Source organism: Leopardus geoffroyi, chromosome D1 (assembly GCF_018350155.1).
Source record: "Leopardus geoffroyi isolate Oge1 chromosome D1, O.geoffroyi_Oge1_pat1.0, whole genome shotgun sequence".
In the NCBI taxonomy this organism is placed as follows: domain Eukaryota; kingdom Metazoa; phylum Chordata; class Mammalia; order Carnivora; family Felidae; genus Leopardus; species Leopardus geoffroyi.
The window spans coordinates 85338122-85349591 of record NC_059329.1 but is presented as its reverse complement, the minus strand read 5'-3'; positions in this window follow the sequence as shown (position 1 = coordinate 85349591).

The window sequence follows — 11470 nt, the reverse complement described above, 5'->3', positions numbered from 1 at the left end:
GGATAGGAAGTAGCTAGACAAATTGATATTTAAATGCATATAGTTGTCAAAACATATTTGTTATGGGAATGAATAAGTGAATGGTGATATAAAAAATATCACATGCAGAGGATAATAACTGTAATTTGCTACTTTAGGAAGCACTCTTTTAAACAGTTTGGGGAAGAGAGCAGTAGACTTGGAGTTAGTAAACAAGGAATCATCTCAGCTATACTCATCAAGCTGTGTGATCTTGGGAAATTCACCTAGCCTCTCTGTGTCCTGAATATAAACTAGAAAATATTATCTGATTCAACAGAAGACTCTCAACTTTTAGGTATGCTGGCTTCTGACAGAGGCAAAGTGTAACAAATTTTGAGATGCGTTCTGAAATGTTATTGAATTTATCTCTCAGGGCCTCAGGAAATTGCCATCACCTCCACCATCACCACCAGGGTTGTCAGGAGGGAAAGTGTTGCCCAGTAGGCAGGAGCACAGGTGCTAGAGGCAATAAATGTTAGGTAGGAAGCTACCTTCTACGTATCAGACACTATGCCGGTTCTTTACATTCATTAACCTGTTTAGTCCTCAACAAGTATTATTAGCTCCATTTTGTAGATCTGGAAACTGGGACACTAATGTTAGGTAAACTGCCTGGGGTCTTACAGCTAAGAAAGGGCAGAGTGAAGCCTCACACTAAAAGCCAGGACACTAAACCTCTATACTAACCATTGTCCATTCATTCATTCTAGAAGTATTTATTTATTGAGCACCCATTATGTACTAAGTATTTGTTTGATCAATCTCAGTTGGGCATGAAACAGATAACCCTCCTTTGTGTCAAGAGAAAACAAAATACACAGGAAAGAGAGAAAAAAAAGAAGTGAATACAAAGTATATCCTACTATTCCTTTGATTGAACTTAGGAGATGCACATACTTTTTGCTACCACTCTCTGAGCTTCTGGAATCTGTCTGTCTGCTCTCTGTTTGAACTTGGGTAAATATAAAGCTTATATTTTCCTCTGTTCCCTGAGCTTACAGAATCCCAAAGCATTTGGTTTAGATTAAATCCGTTGACCGAAGCATTATAATTTGACTTCAACATAGATGATCCCATCACCCGTCGCCTTATCTAACCTAACTGCTTATTACAGTAACAGAGTACCCTAGTCTGGGGGCAGGGGCAGGCCTGGGGGAGAAGGTCACTCAGGTCTAGCAGCCACATGTACACAGCAGGATGGTATCCTTTTAGAATCAAGAGGGGTGGATTCATAAAACTCAATCAGGAGCATGTGTGCGTTTATACAAGCCCCCCCCCTTTTTTTTGCCTGAATCTAAATTATAGAGATTTTAATAGCTCCAGTAATTAGACAAGTATGCAGTCAACCCCATTATGTTCCTGTGTAATATCACACTCCCTAGGGCCCACCTTCCCTGCTTGCTGGGCTCCCTGCATGGGCCCCCTTCCCCGTTATTTTCTACCATAGGGAAGCAGTTTTCTTTTCAAAGAGCTCACTGTTCACATTGTTTTTGTTCCCTCAATCCGGAGGTTGGATTTGCTTTCTCAGGAGTTTTGCCATTGCATTGCCCAGTTGAGTGGAAAAGGTCTGGTGGGTCATTTGCATTCCCCACAGTGCCTAGTATATGTGCTAGGCTGCACAGTGGATGCCAGGCACTTAGCACGGTGATTGGTGTAGGGTAGACACTTCAAAATCGTTTACAACCGAGTCTGTTTAAAAATCTCTTCATGGTTCAATTATTGACCTTAAAGAAAGCAGAACAAAATGCCTAGATTCACTATCTTAAATCATGGACTCTTGTAAAAAAAAACAAAACAAAACTGCCATTCTCGCTTCCTGATTGCCTCTCGTTATTGTCTGTCTTCGGTTTTGTAACTTTCTATTAGCCATAGTAATATTTCACTTCATCAGCATAGATAATCTTCCTGCAGGTGCTGAGGGCTACCTCTTGGATTTTTCTTATTGTTATTTCCTCTAGCACTACAAAACAAAAATCTTTTGGTTATTTGAAATTAAGGACAAATGTGCTGTATTACTAAAATAATGCAATTTACCTAATCAGGAGATTGACTTCTTTCATCTATATACACACATTTTCTTAGAGGCTGTCAGGAAGCAGTTTTTATTATCTCTTTTTTTTTTTTCCCATGGAGATATTCCCAAAGAAAGGTGTCTGGAATTTCGTATCCTGAGATCACCTTTCCTATTCAGTCCTACCCTCCTTATCCCCCAAAAGGAAGAAAAACCTAAATTAACTATTGTTCCTTCACAAGGATCTGAAAGTTGTCCCCTGAAAGCAATTCTAGAAGTCGATGAAGTTGGCCTTCAAACTACCTAGAAAAGGAAAAAAAAAAGTAGCATAAAATCGAATGTTTAAGTCACTCTTGAAATTGAATTCCTTGTAATTGGCAAACTGATAGTCTTTTTTCTCTCTAGGGTAGGTATCGGACAGACAGAAACAGTGACGGGGGCAGCGGGAGGAGACTTGAAAGCCAGAGATGTTTTCTTAAGCCTCTGTCTCAAATCTTTTCTACAGAGACAGATAAAAGGATAATGAGCTGAGGTATTTTTAAAGGATTCTCACAATTTACAACTCAAATAAATCTAGTTTTAAAATATGGTGTTTTTAGGCTCTAATGACTGCAAATGTTAAACTAAATATTTTGCTTAAACAAGTAAAGACAGAGCGGGTATATGAGCAAATTAGAATGCACGAAAGCTGCCTCTGCCGTGGCAGCTTCCTCTAGAAGAGAATGGCTAATTCATACACAACATATTCTTGTCACTCCTTCGGGAGGAAAGCGGCCCTGGGAGGAGCCCAACCGTTCAGCATTTTGCTTCTGGTCAGGATTGATTCCAGATGTGGGAGGTAAATGCTAGAAAGGGTTTGGAAAATGGAGTGGAAATGAAAAATCCCGCAGGCCATTTGAGTGTTGATGACAGATGAGGTAGGTATTTTCAGGTAACTAATGAACTTGCTGGGAACTTGGAGAGTGCTCAGTCCAGTAGATATTTAACAGGCAGGAAAGACCCAGCTGAGATATCATGGCTGCCCCATGCACCAAGAGTGGAGGGAAACATGGCGTTCTGCTGGTAACTCGTAGACACCAAAGGCTGAGACATGGCTATTCTGTAAATGAGCTGAATTTAAGCCTTTTCCTAAAGCTAGTTCATAATCTGTAAATAGATGGGTTTTCTCAACTTCCCATTATTTGATTTATCATGACTATTTCATTATTCGAAGAAATATTGAACAAGTATACCTATATCCCTAGGTGTAAGTCAGTAAGGCAGAATAGCAGAGTGATTATAAACACAGGTTTTTTTTTTTTCTTAAGTTTATTTACTTATTTTGAGAGAGAGAAAGAGAATGCAAGCAGGGAGGGGGCAGAGAGAGAGAGACTGAATCCCAATCAGGCTTCATGCTGTCAGTGCACAGCCCGTCATGGGGCTCAAACTCATGAACTGTGAGATCATGACTTGAGCTGATATCAAGAGTCGGATGCTTAACCAACTGAGCCATCCAGGCACTCCATCCAAGGCGTTACCTTAAGGTAACCCACCCTTGGTTTTAAATATTGGCTCTGACACTTTTTAATTTGATCTTAGGAAAGTTATTCTAAGCCTCAGTTTCCTTATTAAAATAAGTATGATATTATTATTTATTTTTAAAGCATTGTTGTAAGAATTAAATGAGGTAATGTATATAAACCACGTAGCCTAATACTCAATTAATGCTCAACAAATGTAAACCAACATAATGATTATTGTTATTCTAAGAATGGTGTTTGGACCAGCAGGTGATGCATAAACCCAGCATGGAAAGACTGTAATCTCTAGCAATGGAGATTTTGACTCACAAGCATTTCATATCATTAATAGATGTTTGCGATTTTAAACTTTAATACTGGTATTTCAGTTCGAATTCTTGGGTGCACGTAACACAAATTTACTATTGATTTAAGCAACCAGGAGATCACTAGAAAGGTAACAAGAGGATCATAGGATTGAAGGAGTGGCAGAGGACAAGCCTTGGAAATAGAATATCCAAGAAACAGAAGGCCAAAAGCAGAGTGGAGATCAACCCCTGGATCAACCCCCTGGATGGACCCAGGGCAGCGAGGCAGTTGAATGACTTCCCGTCATTCTCTTTGGTCTCAAGTCACGAGCCCCAAATTCCAGGTCTGAAGAGAAGAGGCCATGCCTATTTGGCGAATCTCCGTTTACGTGCCCAGTCTCTGGCTGTACAAGAGTCAGTGAGAGGAATCTATAGAAGATCAGTCCCTGAAATTACACTCCTACCCTAACCAGACATGAGGGCAATTTGGATGTTATAAAAGAAGGAAAATGTATGCTGGTAGCCAAAACCCATTAATGTCCATCCTTAATGTACTATAATGCATTCCGCAGGATTTTCACTTTGTTTTAAGCCACATGCTCTTACGTATAATGATATAACAATCATGTTGTTTCAGGCACATTCCCAGGTTCTAAGGGCTGAAGAAGATTTAAAAGTGCTCACCAGTGTCTGCACTGAGTGAATCTGCATGGGAAAGCAATACCCAGGCTCTGCCTCCAACCTCTCTTTCTCTAAGATTTGCCAAATGGATTGCTGAACAGGTGATAATGCTCTGAGAAGAGACCAATCTACACACACACACACACACACACACACACAGAAAAGGCCAGAAAGTTAAAGCTCAGATCACCACATACATTGTGCAGAGTATCCACTGCAGGGAAGGCAGTGGGAACTGAAATTTATTCCTCACGCCTCAGCTAAGAGGAACAGGCTCCTTCTTACAATTTTTATGAAGACACTGCCATCTTCACTATCCCCCGCAACAGTAGTATTGCAGCATCCCAGAGTGGATACCATTGGATTCCACTTTATAATTTGCACAGAAGTGTTTTAGGGGCCAGCGGTGGCCATCACAAAATCCCACACCACCCAGGAGGAAGGGAGAAAAGGAAGGAAACAGGGATGGCTGCCTCCCTCCATCTCTTACCTTTATCACTTCTTATTTTTCTCTTCTTCTTTCTCCTAGAATGAGACAATCTCAGGATTGAAGGAGATTTGGACAAACACCTAATCCAGAGAATCACTTAGGGTTTGAAATGTAGTCCTTTTCCTCACAGCCAATATCCATGACAACTGGTCATCCAGATTTAAGTATCTCCACGGACAGGAAATTTACCTCCTTCTCAGACAGCACATTCTAAAGAAAATTCTTTCTTATATTGACCTGAAATATATAAACTTTCAACTTCCATTCACTCCAATTAGTTCTGTGTCTAGGGCTACAAGGGACAAGCATAACCCTTCTTCCACATGACAGGATTTTCAATAGTTGAAGTTCAATGTAATGCTCCCCTATTTGTAACTTTCTCAAACAGATCTTGGGAAATGACTTCATGATACAGCTGATCAAAACTGCTTTGAATTCTCTCTTACTTACCATATCATAGCCCTCTTATGATATGTCATCCAGAACTGAATGCAGTAGTCAAACATTATCCAAATGAAGTCACTCATATAGCTAAATATTAATGATTATAAAACTCATAATAATAATAACTGAGCTAAATTTATAACTCAGCATATGCCAGGCATTGTGATAAGCACTTTACTTAAAAGATTTAACTTATATAATATATAACTTAATATTTAACTTATATAATATTTAACTTTACAACAGCTCTTTCAAGGGTTCTGTTATTATCCCCTTTTAGAGATGAAGAAACAGGTTCTGAGAGGTTAAGTCACTCACCCAAAACCCCCATCACTAAGTGGTAGTAATGCGAGTGTGCCTGAGGCCAGAGCTCATGCTCTATCCACTTCCCTATACTTCTCAATGTAGCTAAACACTCTTACTTTTTGGCCATTTCTTCTGACTTGTTCTTATCTAGATTTCACCAGTCTCTAACAATGTGTTGGACAACCGCAGCACCAGGGCTCTCATTACTAGTCCATTCCACTTGCATCATGCATACATTCACAAACATCTCTGTTAGAGATGATACTGCCGGATCCTAAGACTAAGAGTATATCAAAAATTAGGGAAGACTGGGTGAGAGTGGGAAGTATCACACTTTCATTAACTCTTTTTTTAACTCAAATCATCATGTTGCTTAGATTTAGATTTCTGGAGCGTTCTGATGTTGTTTTCCAGGGAAAGGTTTGGGGAGCCAAGGGAGGGTTGATGGTAATTATTGCTTCAACCAAGGTGATAGAAGAGCAGGAAGTTCAACTCAGCCCCCTAACTTCTCCCCCTCTGCTCACATAATCCTGGGGAATTATCTGAATTAGGGTGTGCACTGAATTGTCAATTTGGCGGATTGTGGTTCTTCCATTGTCCCAAGTTCTTTTAACTCCTTGATGTCTGGGCCTTATGGAAATGATTGGGGCACTCCATGAAAGGCGAACAACGCTCAGCCAACCCCACGTGAGAACGAATAATTCTCCCAAAGCCCCATGGTAGCAAGACGGTAAGATTTGTCTGATCTTTATTCAAAGGAAAGCTCAAACCACTTTAACGAGTTTATTGCCAAAGATGTAACGATTCCCCTACCAGTTCTGGAATTCTGGAAAGTCAGTGATCTCAAGTTATCTTAGCAGAGTTTGTGTTGGCCTTTAGTACCAGAACAATCAATTCTGTTAGGATTGCGCCAAAGAAAGTATGGGTGAACATAATCCTACCTGTAAAATTAAGTGGCAAAATCCATAATGTTCTGAAGTTGTATCTCTCTGCTTCCTTCATTTTTGCTCATTATTCTATTTCAGTCCCTAGCTTAGTGCTCAGCACATAGTAGATAGTCAATAAACCTTATCTGAACATCAGCCCTCACTGAACACAGAGGTGCATTAAAGATGCCTAGTCCTGTAAGAGGTTGTGAAACATAATGCATCTTTAAAATTGTTATCTGCTTTCAGTTCTGAAGTCTGTTTTTTTTCTATTTGCTCCAAATCTTAATCATCTTGGAAAAAACAGGCTACTTTTATTTCACATCAGCTTCTCTTTCCACTACCACCAATGATAGCTCAAAACCAATCCCTTTGAAGCAGATATTTTCTGGTATTCTCCTTTTAAATCTTACTTGACAGAATGTTTTTTTTTTTATTTTTATTTTTAAAAAATTTTTTTTTCAACGTTTTTTATTTTATTTTTGGGACAGAGAGAGACAGAGCATGAACGGGGGAGGGGCAGAGAGAGAGGGAGACACAGAATCGGAAACAGGCTCCAGGCTCTGAGCCATCAGCCCAGAGCCCGACGCGGGGCTCGAACTCACGGACTGCGAGATCGTGACCTGGCTGAAGCCAGACACTTAACCGACTGCGCCACCCAGGCGCCCCTTGACAGAATGTTTAAAGGGAATTCCAAATTTGGTCTGTTTTAAGTTGAATGTAGGCTGAATATATAATGTTACCTTTTTAAATTTAAAGATTTCACTAGCTAGGAAGATTTGTCACCCATTGTCACTCAAACCTCAATTTCTAGGAGGGAGATGCTAGATCGTAACTCACGAAGGATTAGTTTTACTTTTTGTATGCAACATCGTCCACTAGGTGGCATCTCAACACATAGAAAGCTGGATCTGTGCATTGGCGATGAGTCCCCTACACTGTTTTAAAAATAGGTTTTAATGTTTTCACTCTTATGTGAATCCTGAGAAACTTAACAGAAGACCATGGGGGAGGGGAAGGGGAAAAAAATTACAGAGAGGGAAGGAGGCAAACCATAAGAGACTCTTAAAAACTGAGAATAAACTGAGAGTTGATGGGGGGTGGGAGGGAGGGGAAAGCAGGTGATGGGAATTGAGGAGGGCACCTGTTGGGATGAGCACTGGGTGTTGTATGGAAACCAATCTGACAATAAATTTCATATTTAAAAAGTAGGTTTTATATGTAAATGATGAATCACTGGGTTCTACTGCTGAAACCAATACTACACTATATGTTAACTGCCTTGTATTTAAATAAATAAATTTTAAGAACATAAAATAAGATAAAAAATAAAAGAGCAACAAAAATAACTTTTAAATTGCAATGAACTCTATCATTGTAATACTATCGAAACTCTCAGCCTTTGTGAACTGGAAGATTTGGTGGTAAAGTAACTATGTTTCTGTATTAGATGAGAGATCTAATACCAATCAGATTAGAATTCCACTGCTCTTTCTGATGGAGGACGGCTCTGAAATTGCATCCAAGGATGGAAAAGTTGTTATGGAGGCATTCCTCTCAGGTAACTCCCATTGCTGTGAGGTGTGATTAAAAGATAGATACACCAGCAGCAAATGTGACATGAAAGGCGTCTAGGTAAACAATGAACAGACTACCTGGTGTCATCTAGGCCAGATTTACAAACACAATAAGGCCCTCCTCTAGCATTTGGCATTTCTGGGCTCAGGAAACACCCCTTTGGATGAAGGAGCATGATCCCTCCTCTGGTGGTGGTGCCTCAGTGAATGTGCGTCTCCCAGTGGTGGACGCTTACCCTATTTGGATAACTAGCCATTTGGCCAAGAGGACATTTTAAAGCCTTCTGTCATCTTTCAAACTTAATAGGAGTCCCTTTAATTTAATAGCCATGTGCTTTATGAAGTAAAATTCCATTTTCATCTAAAAATATTCAGTTCTTTGAAAATTTTCTTGAAGTTTCTAGTCTCGAATTTATAGTCTTTCTTGACTTCTTGGTCATGGGCAAGTTGCTTCTCCCACATGCTCCCATAGCACCCTGCATTTGTGCTGTCTTTGCCCCCCCTACACAGGACTACAACAGCCAATTCCCCCTCCAGATTATAAGCTCAGTGAGGACAGAGAACCTGACCTGTCTACCACTGGGTTTGAATCCAGAGGCTGCACAACATTGCCTGGTACTAAATATATATATATATATATATATATATATATATATATATATATATATGTATATATATATATATATATATATATATATATATATATATATATTTGCTGAATAAATAAGAAAAAGGAATGCATTGACTTCTAAACTAAAAGACTTGACATGTTTGCAAACACTCTATAACATACAATTCAAAGTGACTCCTCCTTTCCCTGTATTCCCACAGATTCCAATCTGTATTATGGTAATGATTCTGGCCTCTTGCTTTAAATCACCACTAGGAGCAAATAGCATCTAAAAGCTGCCATCCAGAAATTACTCTTGGCTCTTCGGGCAAAATCGAATGCATTCAACCAAGTTAACATTTTTTGACCACCAGTAGATATGAGGAACCAAACTTCACATGAAACATTTGGTATTCCACTCTCAACAATGTATCCTTATCAATATATGTCCTCATTTTTCCTTAATTAGATACAGATGGGTACACAGGAAACAGTATACGTTGTACAACAAACCAGCATTCATACTACAGCAGAAGTTTTTCATAATTTTTGTCACAAAAGACAACCTTGCAAACAGGACCAAAGCTTTGGCTGCTTCTGGCAAGAACATTTTATAAATGAGTCTTTGTAGCCGGGGTCATAAGCTTAGGCTCTGGCATAGTACGAACTCAAGTGGAATTCACTACTTCCTGCCTTGAAACCTTGAGTGTTTCACTTACCATCTCATGAATCTATATTTTTAAATATATCATCTAACTTATAAGGTTGCTGGGAGGATTAAATGAAATGATGTATAAAAACTCTTAGCATAGTGGCTGGCCCATAGCAAGAGATCAATAAACATTACTTATTATTATTACTATTATTATTATTATTATTAATCTAAATGGCTTTTCTTAGAAGCCCTCAGTAGTCAGTGACAGCCGAAATGAATATTCCATAGGTTTCCTCATATATCTTTAGGTTCTGTCCATTAAATTCTGACATTGCAGCTGTAAATAATTATAAATGAGCCCCAGGTGTACCTCAACTTCATGTATTTAAAACAGGAGCCAAAGAATGATGATCCACCTCCCTTTTCCTTTTTGGACTAAATTTCCCTCTCTCTTATTTCCAAGATTAGGTGTCCAGCCACTGCTCTCCCCCTACTCCCTTTTATCTATTCATCCATCTGTCCATTCAATAGGCATTTATTACTGAGTACTAGGTATTGTTCACGCATGGATTCTACCTCAGAAATTTACAGTCTAGAGGGAAAGATAAGACTTGCACACACACGTAGATGTAAGAGGAGTTAGAGAGTGCTAAGGGTCAGAAGGGATGGACACAACACAGTGGAATTCAGAAGAAGTGGAGAATCACTGCTATTTTAGCAAACATACTATGTGCCCATATAGATGGATGCTAGTGCACATACAAGAAAAACAAAAGCTACTCTTATTGTGCTTAAGGAATCTGAAGACCTGGAGAAAGAGAAAGCTAAAGCATGAGTTATTTCAGGTTATATTTCAGCATTAGTGCCCTCAATAGACCTTCAGTTGAAGAAAGAAATATCCCAAATTTATCTGTAAAGAAACAAACAGAATAAAATAAAGCAAAATCTGGAACCCTCCTGCCTGGATAAAGATCCTTTGCAGGAAGAAAATTAATATGGCCCTTCCTGCCTTACCCCTGTAATCAGGCAAGGATTGTAATAGTAGACACAGGATGCTTTTGTTGGTCCCTATTAACACTTGGCTTCTGTATTGGCTTTCTAGGGCTTCCATAACAAAGCACCATACACCGGGTGGCTTAAACAAGACAAATGTATTATGTCACAGTTCTAGATGCTATAAGTCTAAAATCATGATGTCATTCCTTCTGAGAGCTGTAAAGGAATGATCTGTTCCAAGCCTCCCACCTTGACTGGTAGACGACCATCTTCTCCCTGTAACTACATGCCATCTTCCTTCTATGTGTGTCATCTTTGTGTCCAAATGTCTTCTTTTTATAAAGACACAGTCATTTTGATTACAGCCCATCCTAATTACCTGATTTTTAACTTTGTTAGTTTTGTAAAGACCTGCCTCCAAATAAGGTTACATTCTGAGGTACTGGGGGTTAGGATTCCAACATATCTTTTTTGGGGGTCAGGGAACATAATTAAACCATAACATCTTCCAAGAACTAAAGATGGTGTTCATCAATCATTTTACCTAAACCATTGCCTAAAATGATAATTATCAATATCAGTTAAGTTCAAATCAGCACATATTTATTAAGTGCCTGGCATCTTTGGAACATAATAGTGGATGCTGCGGTAGCACACAGGTATAATGGAGATATGGACATGGTCTCTACCTGCTCAACCCTAGGATAGGACATCAGAAGCAAGGGAAAGACAAGATGAGATGGGCCCAAATAACCACACCACAAGGTTTGGTGTGGTGAGTTCTACAAGAGCATTGTGAGTGAAGAGCTTTGGAAATACATAAAGGACAGGGAGGCAAGGACATTTCAACCAGGCCTTGAAGGACTCATGAGATATCAAAAGGCAGTGTTGGCAGAAAGAGCAGTTCAGGAGAAAGATGAGCTTGAGCTGAGATGTGGAGTAGGGA